This window comes from Nuphar pumila, chromosome 8, assembly GCF_984573655.1.
Source record: "Nuphar pumila chromosome 8, dmNupPumi1.hap1.1, whole genome shotgun sequence".
NCBI classification, from domain to species: domain Eukaryota; kingdom Viridiplantae; phylum Streptophyta; class Magnoliopsida; order Nymphaeales; family Nymphaeaceae; genus Nuphar; species Nuphar pumila.
This window is the reverse complement of record NC_143256.1, coordinates 21,603,741-21,609,707: the sequence shown is the minus strand read 5'-3', so window position 1 is coordinate 21,609,707 and position 5,967 is coordinate 21,603,741. Positions and strand designations below refer to the sequence as shown.

The 5,967-nt window shown below is 35.8% G+C and overlaps 1 pseudogene; it reads left to right on the top strand.

Annotated features, from left to right (window-relative positions):
• Nucleotides 1-277: 277 nt before the first annotated feature.
• LOC149829769 (auxin-responsive protein SAUR61 pseudogene) lies at nt 278-685 on the top strand (annotated as a pseudogene).
• Nucleotides 686-5,967: the final 5,282 nt, after the last annotated feature.

Below are 5,967 nucleotides of genomic sequence, written 5' to 3'. Positions count from 1 at the left end.
CAGCATACCCATCTCCTTACCCATGTGGTATTGCCCCCCACATGACATGCTTTCTACTTGACTTCTATGTACCCAGTTTCAGTCAGTCCCTCGCTCTATATATATACAAGCACAAGTGACCAAAGTTTCTCATCAGCACAAACATATCAATAATCACAACTCAAGCTCAGCTACACTCAAAATACTTTTGCTTGTCCTTTGAGAAAAGCGTTTGAACCACAATCCTTATCTTCATCATCAACCTGCAAGAATGATCAGCAGAAAGAGGATAGTAGAGATGGCTAAGAAGTGGCAGAAGGTGGCCTTCAGAGGGAGAAGAAGAATCTCATTTGGTGGTGTGACTAAGAGCAACACCAAAGTGGCAGAAATTGCAGAGAAGGGTCATTTTGTGGCTTACGCCGCTGATGGCAAAAGGTACATGGTTCCCTTGGATTGCCTCCAAAGATCCATCTTTCAGGAGCTATTGAAGATGGCCGAAGAAGAGTTTGGGTTGAACATTGATGGTGCAATTACATTCCCTTGTGACTCTACAATCGTAGACTACATCATGTCACTTGTGCACAGAGACATGACTAGGCAAATGGAGAATGCATTGGTGGTGTCTTTATGTAGCACTAGATGCTTGTCACCGTCAGAGTTCTCTCAGAGCCACCCCTGCCATTATGTGCCCCTTCATGGATTTTAAGCAAAGTGAATATTGTATATAAAATACATTTGTGCAAATGAAAATTGAGGGAAATAACAACTTTTTGGTCAAGAAATTGCCTATTCACTGTATTTTTCCTATTCCAAATCATAAGTAAAACGAAGGTAGGTCGTTCACCTAGTAAACCATTTGTAAAATTTGTTTATTACAAAGATGACTAGTACCAATTACTGGGTAACAATGGCACATAGTTGTTCATATATATTGAGTAGTTTCAAGACTTGAAGAATGGAATTTTTGTCGGTGCGATTCACAAATTTTGAGAAATGCAGGTCTGTCTGAGTTAAACCTTGAGTTTTGAGAAATGCAATACAGACGCTGACCATGGATCTCCTCGATCCAATTTCTACTTCAAGAAGGAATCGCGTGGATCCTGTTTTATCTCATTCAAGCCATTCCTTTTGAGTGACATCTCTCTCTCTCTCTCTCTCTCTCTCTCTCTAAGTTATTGGGATCGGCCAGGCAACTCTAGTATACCAAGGTGAAGAGGGTCAACAACTAATTACCAATTCTTGCTTGTGGGCTCCTTAAACCTATTCTAGCTTGGGAGAAGCTTGAACTTGACTTGGTTCAAGCTGGATCCGGGACTGTTCACTTAGTTGTTGAGATAAGCTCAAGCTAGTCATGAGCCTGTTTGCCTAGGAGTTCAACTCCAAGCCCATGTTTGAATTAGACCCACCATGAGGAACAACTCTAGCTTCTTGGCAAGTTATAAATCTAAAAATTTTCAGCCTGGTGTAATAAAATGGTTCCACTATTTATTACCCGAAGTGTAAGTCACGTTAAGATTATATTGTTGAATTTATATATGATTGGCTGGCTCAAGTTTAAATAGCATTGCTAATTATATTGGTAACAAATTTTTTCATCACCAAATGAGCCCCTTAGTTTTATTTAAAGTATGTAAAACAATGAGGCTTTTTTTTTTATCATATTGTGAATACGCATCAGTTACGGATCCAGTTTGGGCAGCAATGGTGCACTTACATTCCCTTGCGATTCCACATTAATAGGCTTAGATCATGTCAATATTACGCAGAGACATACCCAGGGAGATTGAGAATGCACTGATGACATCTCTAACCAGAATTAGATTCTGGCCATCCTCTAACTTGCTTCAAAGCCACCCTAGCCAACAAATGCCTCTTCATGTGTTCTAAGCGAAGAGTCCAATGTACCTTCAAAATGAAGAATCAACATGTTCACACATCATGTTTGTACTTGACACTCATCTTTCAAGGAAAGAAACATTTTCAGTTCATATAATAAGTTTGTACAAAAGAAATTTTGACTGTGATGATCATGCTCGTTTTGACCAAACTCCAAACAAGAGCATGTTTCTATTCAATTGTACAATATTCTTATTAATTGTAAAAAAATTTGGCATCCAGAATTTCCTTTTTCCTCATGGCAATTTGTTCTTGTTCAAAACCATTTTGTTTTCATTTTCGATAATAGAAGCAATGAACAATAAATGAAATTCATCAAGAGATCAAGGGTTATTAGTTAGTTCCCCAACCACACTACAACTCACCTAGAAACAATGAGTGTGGCGCCACTCATATTTTGATCAAGTGTGAGATGTGCTGTCAATATGACTTGATCTCCTCCTTCAATATGACAGCAAAATAATATGTACTTTTACCTTTTGACATTATTTATAGCTTAGTATCACTACCCTATCAAAGTCCTTACACCAATCCTGCGTTTCTAGTCTTAAAGTCCTAAACTAGGTTGGCATATTTTTAACAAGGTTTTGGTCATAATACATAAAGCTCTTATATATCACAAAAACCCTGCTTGATCAGTGGTAGATTTCTTGCGTGCATAGTCTGTTGTTGGGGGTAATATGACTTTGTCTATTCACACGAGACATGCAACCCATTTAGAGTCCCTCTCCTATGTTACCATGGAAACCCCAATGTATAGGGGAATTCCCTATTTGTTTTGGAAACTAAGTATTAGAAATCTATATAAGCGATATATATAATTTTTCCAATGCTTGATTTTTTAAGAAAGGTCTCTGAGGGTTTTTTATTAACAAAGGTGAATGGTAGCTTGTTCAGATTGCAAAAAGAGAGGAAAAAGAAGGTATAATTTTTTATTTTGACTTGTCGAGTAGAGGTAATCTGCATTAGCTGCATATTAGTATAGGTCTTCTTGTTCTTGAGATCTCTATAATATTGTATACTTGCTGGTTTCAATGAAGATTTCTCTCGTATTCTCCTCATGAACGCAGGTGGTTTTGCCGAACCACATAAATTCATTATCTTGTGTGCTTGATTGCTTTCTTGTTATTTAGTTATATCATGTGTGTGCAAGCCTTTCACACTGATAACCTGGTATCAAAGTGAAACCCAATCTTAGAGCGTGTTAACGATAACAATGAAATTGTCAAATATGAAGTACAAGATTGAAAAGTTTAATGAGAAGATGAACTTTAGATTATGGTAACGTAGAGTGAAAGATTCCTTGACCCAACAAGAGATAATTAAAGACCTCTAAGAGAAAAATAAGAAACCAAAGATATGTCTGATGATAATTGTCATGTCATATGTGAAAGAGTGTTTAACCCTATTCAACTTAATCTTGCGGATGACGTCCTCTATAATGTCATGAATATAGACTCTTCCTTGGAGCTATGGTTAAAATTAAAGTGCTTATACATGACAAAATTGCTGACAAATAAGATTTATTTAAAAAAGCAAATGTATGCTCTTTAGATGGTGAAATGCATAAATTTGTAGGACCACTTGAATGTCTTCAATAGGATCTTGACTCAGTTGTTGAGTCTTGAAATAGTGATTAATGAATAAGATCGAGCTTTGTCACTTTTGGCCACTTTTCCACCATCCTAAGATCACTTGGTGACCACTCTCTTATTCGAGAAGGAGCTTCTTGAGTTGGATAAGGTTACTGTGGTTCTTTTTTCGAATGAAATAAAAAAAAGCCCGACATCGATCAATCACAAAGAGAAGGCCTTTCGAAAAAAGGTGATTCAAGTAAAAAAAAGGCAGATTAAAGTCACAGAGTCCTGAAAATAAGAACTGATCGAAGTTGAGGAAAAAACACTTTTACTATTACTATAAGAAAGAGGGACACTTAAAGAGCTATTGCAAGAAGCACAAAGATGACAACAAGAAGAAAGAGAAGAAGGGAAAGAGCTCAGAACAAGCAAGTGTGACAACCGACATAAATGAAGGTGATGGTATAAATCTTCTTTCAAGTTTTTAATTCTCGTTTGGGTCTAATGAACCAGAGCATATAGAACGAGACAATGATTAAGAAACCCCCATCATGCTCGTTTGACACAGTTTGTCAAGAGAGAGGACAGATGGTACAAAAACTCTGATGGACAGACCATTCATGGCTATTATAGGCAAAAGACTCAGTTTCCCTAGTCATCGGAGTTTGGAGAAAGAAGCTACAAAAGTTAGCTCAACACTTTTGCAAAAGTTGGATGCATCATTTGAAACAAGTGGCCTTTGGAGATTTACTCTCATGGATATTGGCCGTTTCATTAGGAGCAGACTCAGTCAGTCACTCGGGGTATCATAAAACATATAGCATAATAAAGCCCCAGGATGATCTCCGCTATTTTTACGTTTCGTGTCATGTGCGTATCCGCATGACCAGTTAATATCAAAACTAAAAATAACTTACACTTCAGTTAGTTATACACTTTGGATGGCTTGACTGTAATTGTACTCAACCACCTTTTGTATTTAGTTACTTGTCAGTGGACTAAATAATTCAGTTGTAATTGTATGTATCGTAAGCTCTTTTATGAATGCTTATCTTTTTCAATTACTTTACTTACTCTGCTTGACTGCCTGGTGGAATTAGTTACTCTCTACCTATAAAGTCAGTTAGACTGCCATAGTTGCTTATTTTGTTTGTTTAATACTTTGTTCGTTACTACTCTCGTATTTAGCTACTTGCATTATTTGAGTTTTGCTTGCAATAATCAACATCATATATGGTTAGCTCTGTTAGTTTTGTTTTTTCTGTTTAGTTTAGTAATTATCTTGCTTATTACAGTCTTTGTTTCTTCATGTCTTTTACACTCTTACTGGTTTTTTGTGAAACTGACCCATTTTATGGGCATGCGATATTTTGGATCTGTGATGGCACGATGGCATGATGAGATCAAGATGAGACACTTTCCTTGACGTTTCGCTCTTGAGAACATTTTGGTAAATTTGCATAAAGTTTTTTCAAATTTTTTTATTTGTACAAGTCTTAAATTATAAAAAAATATTTTTTCATGATATATTTGATTTCTTAAACTTATGGAGTTTCAAATCTATTGTGAAAGAAAGTTTACGCTGTAATGCACCCAAGATCCATTGACTTGTTTTTTCAAATACTATTTTCCGTTAAATTACTATTAAAAAACTCTAATAAACAAATGATTTCAAAGCTTTTAAACTTTTCATAAAAAGTTGTAAGTCCTGGATTTTGGGGCATTACAAATGGTCTTGTTCTTGGGGATAAAAACAACTCAAGTATTAAAAAGAATATTCAAAGTCCAAGAATGATGATGACAAAGATAAAAGAAAATGAACCAAGCAGAATTGGATCAAGACCGAACCAAAACCGAAACTAAAAACAAACCCAAATCTAAAAAAACTCCATGTCTAAGTCCAAAGCTAAATCCAAATCTCAATCCAAAGTTAAGGTCCAAAGTTTAAAGTTCAATTGACAAAGCCCCTAATGGGCATTGCTCATAAATGCAACTCCCCACTATATAAACCCAAGTGAAGGTCTCATACTCTTTAATGTAGGACTAAACTTTTAAAAAGGAGTGAAAACACATTAACTTAGATAAGTGTAGGGTAATAGGTAGCAAGAACTAGGTTCTAACTAAATAATTTTAAGACAAAACCTCAACAATTTCTCAGGTGGATCAAAACTATGAAAATATTCAAGAGCCTATTTGCAAAGATTCAGTATATAAACAAACATACCTTTTGGGTTTGAACATCCACATTAGTGTTACTTAGTCATAGTTAGTGAGGAACCCCAATAGTGTTAAATTTGAATTTAGAATCCTAATTGACTTTATAGACGCATCACTTTTACTTCAAGTGATCATAGTGTGTTTAACAATATATATGAGCCACACACTAAGGGTCCTGTGTTGTATCCAAATTTCATGAGTTATCTAAAAAAAAGCCCAAGTTTTATAGAAGGAGACTCATACTTCCACACTCACAAAGGTGAGTATATCAAGGGTGTAATCCTGTTTGAAACACTTC